Below are 11,232 nucleotides of genomic sequence, written 5' to 3' on the forward strand. Positions count from 1 at the left end.
TGCATGAAACAGGACACTCCAAGCCGGTGGATTGAGACAACCCTGAGGGATGGGGTGGGGAGGGAGGTGGGAGGGGGGTTCAGGATGGGGGACATATGTACACCCATGGCTGATTCATGTCAATGTATGGCCAAAACCACTACAATATTGTGAAGTAATTAGCCTCCAATTAAAATAAATAAATTATTTTTTTAATTATGCCAACAAAAATGGTGATAGAACAGTTTCCTCATAAATTTGAAGCTTACCTTTCATTTTTGTTATTTTTATGTGTTAATGAGAAGTAGCAGCAAAGGAGTTAGTTCAAACTAAGTTACCAGATTTGAAAACTATAGCCATCATATTTGCAGAGATCATTTCATTCTTTTGTGTTTAAGTAAATTCCCGATCTTTACCAACTGATTGCAGTAACTATTGATTTTAATATGTTCTTTCATACCTGAAGGTTTAGTGTTGAAAGTTCTTATTGGTGACTTCTACAGTCACTATATAGCAAAAATGGTTTGTTCCGGGTGTCAGGAACTCTGTTTTTCAATTTTTTTGGTTAGTAAAACCTCTCCTTTTAGTGGCCTCTGAAATTACTATCAGTGTTTGGATTATAGCTTACAGCCTTTTTCTGTTGAGTCATTGTTGTGTTTATGAAAACTATGACTCTTTATATAGTCATGGGCCTATGACATGAAACCAGTGAAGCAGACTTTCATGTGAAATGAAAACTAGACAGCCTTCTTCTCTGCCAAAATTTTCAGAGACAGATTTTCAAACGGGGGTGAGCCAGGTGCATTGCTACTGTGGAGTGTGTGGTATCCCAGTTTAGAATGTGTTTCTATACCTTCCTCAAGGCTTGATTTCTACCAGGGTATAATTAGAAATTGGAGATATAGTTCTGGTAAAGAGAAACAAGAAGTAACTGAAAGAAGAAAAGTAATATTTTTAAAAGAAGAAAGGAAAAAATGGAGGGCCTGATACATGTTGACACTACATATACCCTTTAAGTTCACCTCGGGTTTCCCTCCTGTCCTCTGGACAGTCACAAGGAGATCCACCAGAGGAACAGATCTGTGGGATTCTAGACATCACCTCCGCAGAATGCCCTTCTACGCACACTCTGGTATCTCTTACAGACCTTATTCCTAGACTTATCATTCCAGAACTCATCTCTTTGAAAGTAGAATTATCATCAGAAGTCTTATTCCTCACACTGCAAAAATAAATTTACAAGAAACTAATTCTTCAGGATGAACTGCACCCTCAGCATCGTGGGTACTTCTATAAAGTGGGGAAAGGATACTAAGAGGCTCCAATTTGCTGCTCTTCAGAAGTAACTGAACTCTTTGAACTAAATGTGCCTGAGCTGAGACTGCCTGAGGATCCTCCCCAGCCAGTGTCCATCACTTACAGTTGCACGTTGAATCCTTGTAGGTCTTTGTTGCTCAGAAGTAAATTTTATTATAAATGGAAAATATCGAGTTCCTTAGAACCATGACTTTCTCTCCACTTAGACTATTGTTATCTTGACATATTTGATCTTATGCAATCAACTGCTGTGTTAAATTATTTGTATCCCCTACAGGTGTTAACCAGGTTCAACAGCAGAACAGTGTTACCAACTTTTCTGTTTCGCTTCACTTCCCCTCCTCGTTGCTCTCATCAGTAGGTTCAAGGTACCCTAGGATCTCGGTGAGTGGCAGTGGGTGGGAGGAACAGCCATAGCTGGCTCTAGGCAAGCATTTTTATTATGAAATAATCACTGGCAACTTCTTTTTGGCCCTGCTTCCCACTCACCTCTCCCTTTCAGCATATCTTCCATGTTGTTCTTTTTCTTTTGCTGCCTTGAATCATCTGCCAAAAATCACTTGGATAAACCCATTTGCACTCGAGTCTTGGCAGGTCTGTGAGTTTCCTCACCAGCATTACTTGAATTTTTTAAGACTGAATCTGTGGCGATAAAATTGAAGCTTCTATGGAGTGCCTTTCCGGGTACCTCTCAGCCTAAGTGTTGGGTCTGCACCGTGAAAGGCAGTCCTTGGGAATAGTTCTTTCTGTTTTTCTGAGCACTGTCAAAAATGCATCATTTTTTAAACAATTTTCATTTCTTAATGTAGAAATAGCCATAAAATTTTAAAGAAACTTCATTTGATTTTTAAAAAATTGAGAACAAGAATAAATTCTGCTCTCACGAAGGTTTCATTCTTTGTTAGGACACAGATGAGCCAAGATTGTACCACATTTTGAAGATGCTGTCACAGTTACTGGTAGACCCAGACAACAGCCCTCCTGTAATCTCAGGCTCCCATATTGAAATAAATCTGATCTAGGTTATTTAGGTTGCATACTGCATAAATGCCCTGTCTGTGTCATTTCTCTGTAAAGAGTGAGCGTTTTCTTCACTTTCTCTATAATATACGTTTATTTTTGGAGCTCATTAAAAAGGTTAGGAAATTTAAATAGGTCTAGTCCGTAGTCAGAAGCTAAAGCTGAAGTTAGAAATACTCTCTGTGGTATTATCTAACACAAGATGAGAGTTTTTTTTTTTTTTTTTTTAACTCTTGGCTGCTACCTACAAAGACATTAAGAGTGCTGTTTGAAAAGCAGGTCTTAAAAAAATCAGGGGTGTGTGTGTGTGTGTGTGTGTGTGTGTGTGCGCGCGCGCGCACATGTGTGTATGCTACTTAAGAATGTTAGTTTTGCTTTACAAGTAAAACTTGTAATAAATAATCAGTGCTGTATGCCATTTTTCCCATTGGTCTTCCCCACCATCTCTCTCCTACCTCCTTTGGCTGCAAATACGTGGTTATAATCTCTCCTTAGTCTAAAATTGATTTGTACTTTTCTATGTTTATGTTGCCTCTAGAAAATAAACCAGTTATTGGTTTATTTGGGGGGTTAATAATTTAATTGCATTTCAGTAAAGATGCTATATGAAGTCATTTGATTATACAGGATGGTACAGTAAATTAATGCCTCTGTATGGGAAGTGGGTTCCTTGGGTTTTGAAGGAGTTAATTCCTCAGTGCCTTATTCATGTCCTGAGAAGGACTGGTGGTACTAGGAGAAATATGCCCGAATGATCACGATCAGAGGACTTCTTTTATTTCAATGTACAAAAGAAGTAATGTATTCATCCTTGAAAGAACTGAGTTCTCTGTTTGGGTACTTTTTAAAAACCACAATTTCATCTGTTAAATCTTCAAAATGTTAATGATAGCTTGGAATGGTAAAAATGGAACAATTTCTAAAGAATTGATAATTACTAATCCAATAACTGGAAATACAGGGGCCTTCAGAGTTTAGCTTGTGTGATAAGCTGGAAGATTTTAAATATGCATTTTCTACACATTCAAAATATTCTCATTAAGAAATTCTACTTTTTCTGAAGTACTAGACTCCCAAATTATTTTTGTACTTCACTTACTCTCATTTCAGCAACAAGCTATAAGCTTAATACCTGGAAAACAATCTTAACATTCTTAAGAACCCAGAAAGTAGAGTACTTCAAGGAGAGGTAGAAGGGGACATGCTAGGAATTTTAAAAAACAAAAACAAGAAACTGTCTTTAATATGCTTTTTGGAGAGAAGAGGTGATTCATGGTAGAGCTATTTTTGAATATACAGGAGATTTTTACAGAAGTTGAAATCCTTATCAACTTTTCACAGAGGATGAAATAGTGTATTTTCATGACCTTGAAGACTGATGTTTTGAGGCATTACTTAATCCAACAGCTGTGGCAATACCCTTTTGTATGATACAAAATAAACAAAGAGTATAACATGGCAAGTGAATTCATGAGAAAGTTTGCTGTGTGAATACAGCTTTGGCTTCCACACATGTTAACTATTTCAATGTGGTAGTGGTGATATCCTCCCTACAATTTAGCTGTGAAATTTGGGTCAATAGTAGATATTGTGGCCCATTTTGGAACAACTGTAATCAGCATCACTTATGAGCCATGACTAGCACAAGCAGCAAGACAAGATCAATGATAATCTACAGAAACCAGGAGTTCATCACCAAACCTCTGCTGAATAAATATAAGGACCACCCGTGTGTGCATGTGCTAAGTCACTTCAGTCACGTCTGACTCTTTGAGACCCTATCCTACCACACTCCTCTGACCATGGGATTCTCCAGACAAGAATACAATACAGTATACTAATGCATATATACGGAATTTAGAAAGATGGTAATGATAACCCTCTATGCAAGACAGAAAAAGAGACACAGATGTACAGAACAGACTTTTGGACTCTATGGGAGAAGGCGAGGGTGGGATGATCTGAGAGAACAGCATCAAAACATGTATATTATCAAGTGTGAAACAGATCGCCAGTCCAGGTTGGATGCATGAGACAAGTGCTGGGGGCTGGTGCACTGGGATGACCCAGAGGGATGGGATGGGGAGGGAGGTGGGAAGGGGGTTCAGGAAGGGGAACACATGTAAATCCATGGCTGATTCATGTCAATGTATGGCAAAGACCACTACAATATTGTAAAGTAATTAGCCTCCAACTAATAAAAATAAATAGGAAAAAAAAAAAAAGAATACTGGAGTGGGCTGCCGTGCCCTCCTCCAGGGGATCTTCTCAACCCAGGGATCGAACTAAAGTCTCTTGCATCGCCTGCATTAGCAGTCAGGTTCTTTACTACTAGCGCCACCTGGGAAGCCCTACCATTGACCTGTTACATCTACATACAGCAGAGAAGGAAGCCATGATGTGAGATATTTGCCTTTCCATCAACTAACATGGATTTGTTGTCTGCTAAGCATTGTCCTGATATCCGGGTGGCTTAAAAGATAGCTTTTATTCCTGTGGATTTTAAAAATGTCGTAGGAGTGACTAAACATTACATTTGATAAGGATCAAATCTGTGCCAGCCTGGATGGGAGTGGGGTTTGGGGAAGAATGGATAGAGGTATGTGTATGGCTGAGTCCCTTCTTCACTGTTCACCTGTAGCTATCACAACATTGTTAATCAGCTATACCCCAACACAAAATGTTTTTGGTGATAAAAAAATTAAAATTAAAAGAGCAAGCTAGCCATGTGTTAAACTGGGTTTTAAAAGAGTTAGTGCCATGGATTAGACAAAGAAAACAAAAGAAATAGCTAATAGCACAGGCAGGCAACTGGAATGGTGGATGTTATTGAGGTATCCTCAGGTGCAAAGTCAAACCTGTGCCAAAGTCCCAACTTGTAGAAACGACAGTGAAACCACAGATGAACTGGGAGTACATAAGTCAGGAGAACTTCCTGGTGAAACCATCCCCACGGAACCTGCTTCTTTTTCTCATGAATCCTGAGGTTTGTACTACTCTATGTTACTGGCCTACATGACACTTCCCCTGTTTCTTCTCAAATGAATTTCTTCAATACAAATAATGTAAACCAGTGTAAGTATACAATGTCAGGCAATTACCTGTAGCCCTTTTCAGCTAAATCTTCAAATTCAAAGCCTTCGAATCTCTCATAAACTTCAGAAAAATGCTGCGGTGGTGCTGTAACTGATTGTGCCTGCTCTGTAAAATGTTTCCTTTTGAGGTTTTGAGAGATATGTTCTTTGGAGAACCTCAGTACCAAGATAAAGTAGAGCTTTTAACACTTTGTAAGCTCACACCCAAGGATTTCCCACAAGTTGAGCATTCATTTTTAGTATTTTAGAAGATAACAACATCAGCCACCTCAACTGTGGACTATACCGGAAATATAATGTCACTGGCATCTAAATATACATACATAATTACACACACATTTTAAAGTATGTTCCATCCATTGTGGAGGAATAAAATCCATCCATTTTGGTGAGTGCTAATTACTTCTGTTCTAAAGCCTAATTTAGGAAACATAAATCCAACAGAGTTCCAAAGAATAGCTAAGAGAGATATGAAAGCCTTCTTAAGTGAGCAATGCAGAGAAGTAGAGGGGAAAAAAAATAGAATGGGAAAGACTAAAAGGCTAAAAAAAAGAGATCTCTTTTAGAAAATTGGAGATACAAAGGGGATGTTTCTTGCAAAGATGGGCACAATAAAGGACAGAAATGGCAAGCGCCTAACAGAAAGCAGAAGATATTAAGAAGAGGTGGCAAGAATACACAGAAGAACTATACAAAAAAAGATCTTCACAACCCAGATAATCACGATGGTATGATCACTCACCTAAAGCCAGACATCCTGGAGTGTGAAGTCAGGTGGGCCTTAGGAAGCATTAACTATGAACAAAGCTAGTGGAGGTGATGGAATTCCAATTGAGCTATTTCAAATCCTAAAAGATGAAGCTGTGAAAGTGCTGCACTCAATATATCAGCAAATTTGGAAAACTCAGCAGTGGCCACAGGACTGGAAAAGGTCAGTTTTTATTCCAATCCCAAAGAAGGGTAATGACAAAGAATGTTCAAACTACTATACAATTGCACTCCTTTCACATGCTAGCAAGATAATGCTCAAAATCCTTCAAGCTAGGTTTCAACAGTATGGGACCTGAGAACTTCTAGATGTACAAGCTGGATTTAGAAAAGGTAGAGGAATCAAAGATCAAATTGCCATCATCCGTTTGATCATAGAAAAAGCAAGGAAATTCCAGAAAAAAATCTGCTTCATTGACTAGCTAAAGCCTTTGATTGTGTGGATCATAACAAAGTGTGGAAAACTCTTAAAGAGATAGGAATAACAGACCACTTTACCTGCCTCCTGAGAAACCTGTTCAAGTCAAGAAGCAACAGTTAGAATTGGACTGGTTCCAGATTGGGAAAGGAGTATGTCAAGGTTGTATATTTTCACCCTGCTTATTTAACTTATATGCAGGGTATATCATGCAAAATACTGGACTGGATGAATCACAAGCTGGAATCAAGATTGCAGGGAGCAATACCAACAACCTCAGATACACAGATGATAGTACTCTAATGGCAGAAATTGAAGAGTAACTAAAAAGCCCCTTGATGAAAGTGCAACAGGAGAGTGAAAAAACTGGCCTAACACTCAACATTCAAAAAACAAAGATCATGGCATCTGGTTCCATCACATCATAGCAAATAAATGCAGAAAAAAATGGAAATAGTGGCAGATTTCATTTTCTTGGGATCAGAAACACAGCAGATGGTGACTACAACCATGAAATTAAAAGATGCTTGCTCCTTTTAAGAAAAGCTATGAAAAACCTAGTGAAAGTGAAAAGTGTGAAAGTGTTAGTCGCTCAGTCGTGTCCGACTCTTTGTGATCCCATGGACTGTAACCCACCAGGCTCCTCTGTCCATGGAATTCTCAGGCAAGAATACTGGAGGGTTGTCATGCCCTTCTCCAAGGGGATCTTCTGCAACCAGGGATCAAACCCAGGTCTTCCACCTTGCAGGCAGATTCTTTACTGTCTGAGCCACCAGGGAAACCCAAGACAGCATATTAAAAAGCAGAGACATCACTTTACCAACAAAGCTCCATATAGTCAAAGCTATGGTTTTTCCAGTAGCTATGTATGGATGTGAGAGTTGGACTATAAAGAAGGCAGAGAGCTAAATAATTGATGCTTTCGAATTGTGGTGCTGAAGAAGACTCTTGAGAGTCCCTTGGACAGCACGGAGATCAAACTTATCTAACATAAAGGAAATCAACCCTGAATATTCATTGGAAGGACTAATGCTGAAGCTGAAGTTCCAATATTTTGGCCACCTGATGTGGAGAGCCGACTCATTGGAAGAGACCCTGATGCTGGGAAAGATTGAGGACAGGATAAAAATGGGGTGACAGAGGATGAGATGGTTGGATGGCATCACTGACTCAATGGACAGAAGTCTGAGCAAACTCAGGGAGATAGTGAAGTACAGGGAAGCCTGGTATGCTTCCAGTCCTTGGGGTTGCAAAGAGTTGCACTCGATTTAGCGACTCAGCAACAACAACAAATCCTAAATTGAGCAAGATAACTTACAAACATGTTCATTCATGTAACAAATATTTACTAAGCATCTATTGTGTGTTAGGCACTGGGAGACCCAAGTCCCGTCCCTCATGTATCTGATATTCAATTGTGTGACTTATATATCCTGTTTGTTTAGTTTAGATTACTAGAAGAGGCTAGCTAGCCAACTCTTTAAGATAGACATAAACAACTTCTAATACTATATAATCTATCTTTATTATGTATTTTTTTGAGTTCATCTTTGAGCTACAGGTAAAAGACCATTTCCCAGGCTGTTGCAGCATGCAAAGACTCTCTGATATTTCACAATAAAGCTAATACCTAATTCTTTCAGATCTGATTGCTTTGTTTATCTTGACTGCTAGAATAATATAATTGCTAACAGTTATGCTTGAAAGAAAACAAATTCCTCTAGTTCCAAATTGTAACTAAGAGTATTCTCTATTGCTGATAGTATCTGTTTTATACAATGTATAAAAAAAAAAAAGTATGTTTTGAACTGGTTATAGTTTCAGCAAAACTATAGTGACTAAGACAGTGCAGATATTTTTAGCATCTTTTTTTCCCCCATAATGAATTAGCTCTTTTGACTGGTGAAGAATCTGTTTTCATGATGTCAGGTCACTGGATGGAATTTTGACTTCTTGGAACTTCAAAAGGCTCATTATGTGATATATAACATGCAAATCTAATTTGAAAGAAAATGCTTGATGAGGCTCCATTTCCTGAGCATGTTTTTGTAAATAGATGTGTGTTTGGAATATACAGAGTATTTAAAATTTTGTGGCCTCTGTAGTTCCCTCCCCACCAAAATGCAGATATTTTAGGATACTTAAACTCATGAATATATGATCATTATAAATAAGACCAGAAAAAATAGAAAAGACTCGGGGCAAAAAAGAAAATAAGTTACTACAAAAGAGATAAGATCATTCCTAAGTAGAAAAAGGTAAGATCATTCCTAAGCATTGAACTTACTGTAACATTGAGCTTCTTCTCCATCAAGGCCATGGCGGGATGAATTCTAGTGGTTTTATTTTTAGATGGAAGGAGGTATATAAAACACTTCTAGTACTGAGTCCTAGCTGATTTTGACATATTGATGTTTATGTAAAGAGGATAAAACAATGATCAATTCTTCAAAAGAGGCTTTGAAAAAGTATCAAAATTTCTTCATGGTCCTTATATCAGTGAAAATATTTGTACATCAAATTATATTATGGGAAAAGAATTGACCTCAGGACAACAGAGTGGTTGCTTAGATATGCATATTTACCAATAACCTCTACTGAAGCAGAAGTAGAGGTTAAAGCATTTGAAGAAATGAGGATTAGCTTGTCTCTGTTAAATTAAGCAAAAAGGACAATAATTTGAAGGGGCTCTTAAAATATTGAATTAAAAAGAAACAAAAAGTTTTATCTTGAAACTCTGTAAAGAAAGAAGTCTAGAATTAATACCCAGACAGCTTTTTTTTGGTGATGTAATAAATTTATGAAGGTTTGCTTGTCTAAATTAATCTATTTACTAATTTTTTTTCCTTTCTTCACTTTTTGGTGCTAGATCTTATCTTCCTAAGGTACTAACGTTTTTCTTTTGCACTCGTGTTAGGTTATGCCCTCTAAGAAGCAAACACCAGTTCCAGATTAAGCATGCTAGAAATGCATTCAGGGAACTTCCAATGAGAAAAAAGGGGAAGGAGCTGGAAGAAACTTGGTCTGACCTTAGGTGAAGAAGAGAGACAGGGAAGGAAAGAAAGAAAGAAGGAAGGGAGGGAAGGAGGAAGGGATGGAGGAAGGAAAGAAAAGTACTGCTTCTAGATGGGCCTTGCCATTCTAAAGAAAGTTCATCACGGTCATCTGGTAGGTTTTGAGCATAGTCTCTACTGTGAGAGGAGTTTCTTGTCTCCCAGGAGCAGACCTGCCTTAGTATTGCTACCACACCCAATCATTGCCTGGAGGCCAGTGGGAAGGTGTGACCCTAAAAGAATTGAAGTGATGGATTTCAAAGCTTAGCAGCTGGGTCCATTAGTGAGTTATACTCTTAGCAGTCAGAGATCCAAGGGACACCTTCTCAGGGTGTCCAAAACAATGTACATTTAATGGCCTCAGTTTACCTTGAGCAGAGTTAATCATTCTACTTTCTATTTTTATCTGTTTAATCTATAATAATGACAATCACTTTTTGAATATTCACCAGGTGGCAGACACTATTAAAATCTTTACATGCATTCTGTCATTTCATTGTCACAAACACCCTGTCATTATTCCCATTTTACAGAAGATTACTTAATGGGTTTCTTGCATGAACTGGCTGCCAAAGGACTATTACATCATCCTTATTAAATTGAGACCTATGTTTCCCAGAATCCCCTCACCTTTCTGGTCCCCCTGCCAAAAGAAGAACTTGCAAGACATTGGCAAATTGGAAGTGATGCCACAGACTTTACTCTGAAAGTTGTTTTGCAGCCAGACAAGATAACAGATAGATGAAGCTGTGATTCAGTGGGTTGCAGTGTCTTAGTTCTCCTCTGCTCTGACAATCGGTCTCCTAGCAGCTTACTAGCCCTGAATATCAAAGGTGGCCTCATGTATACCCAGAAACTCTTGGCTGCAGACCCACAGAAAGAACATTCTATAAAGCTCCCCAGTGGGATCCCCTTTTGGGTCTGTTTTAGTAATGGGATGTACTTGCTTCTTAGATTGATAGCTTGCTAACTTCTCTTATCTTCTAAAGTTTCCCTACCAGACTTTCATTTCCCCAGCTCCTCCCACAATTGTAAAGTATAGTTCTTATAGTTAATTCCTTTTCCCAGAATGCATAGTGAGTCTCCTGCCCTGACTGAACCTGGCCTGATAGAGTAACAGCAAAGTAAATGAATGGGCAAGTGAGGCCTAGCCTAGGGATTGAGAGGTACACAGTGAGGCTTCAGAGTCTAATATCCTGTGTTTTAGATTACAGGAAGCATGATCCATTTGTTTCAAATATCAAATATGCAAAAAGAAAATTTAACCAGAAGTTATTGAGATTAAAGTAATTCCCTTACAGTTTAAAGCTTCTCACTTGTAGTTTTCAAGTGTTTTAACAGTATCTGTCATGTGGTGAATATCCAAAAAGTGATGATGATGATATTTTAGATAGATAAACATCCCACTGTTACACAGTGTAGAATATGTGCAGCAAAAATTTTGTCCAAAAATTTAAATAAATATGAACACCTATAATCATATCTGGTTGGGATCCTAGATTTTTGTGTCCTAAAAAGCAAAGAATATCACCTTAATCAAAAGAATTTAAGAGCAGGCATTATCTATGAGTCAAGCCCCTAA

Source organism: Cervus canadensis, chromosome 19 (assembly GCF_019320065.1).
Source record: "Cervus canadensis isolate Bull #8, Minnesota chromosome 19, ASM1932006v1, whole genome shotgun sequence".
Taxonomy (NCBI): Eukaryota; Metazoa; Chordata; class Mammalia; order Artiodactyla; family Cervidae; genus Cervus; species Cervus canadensis.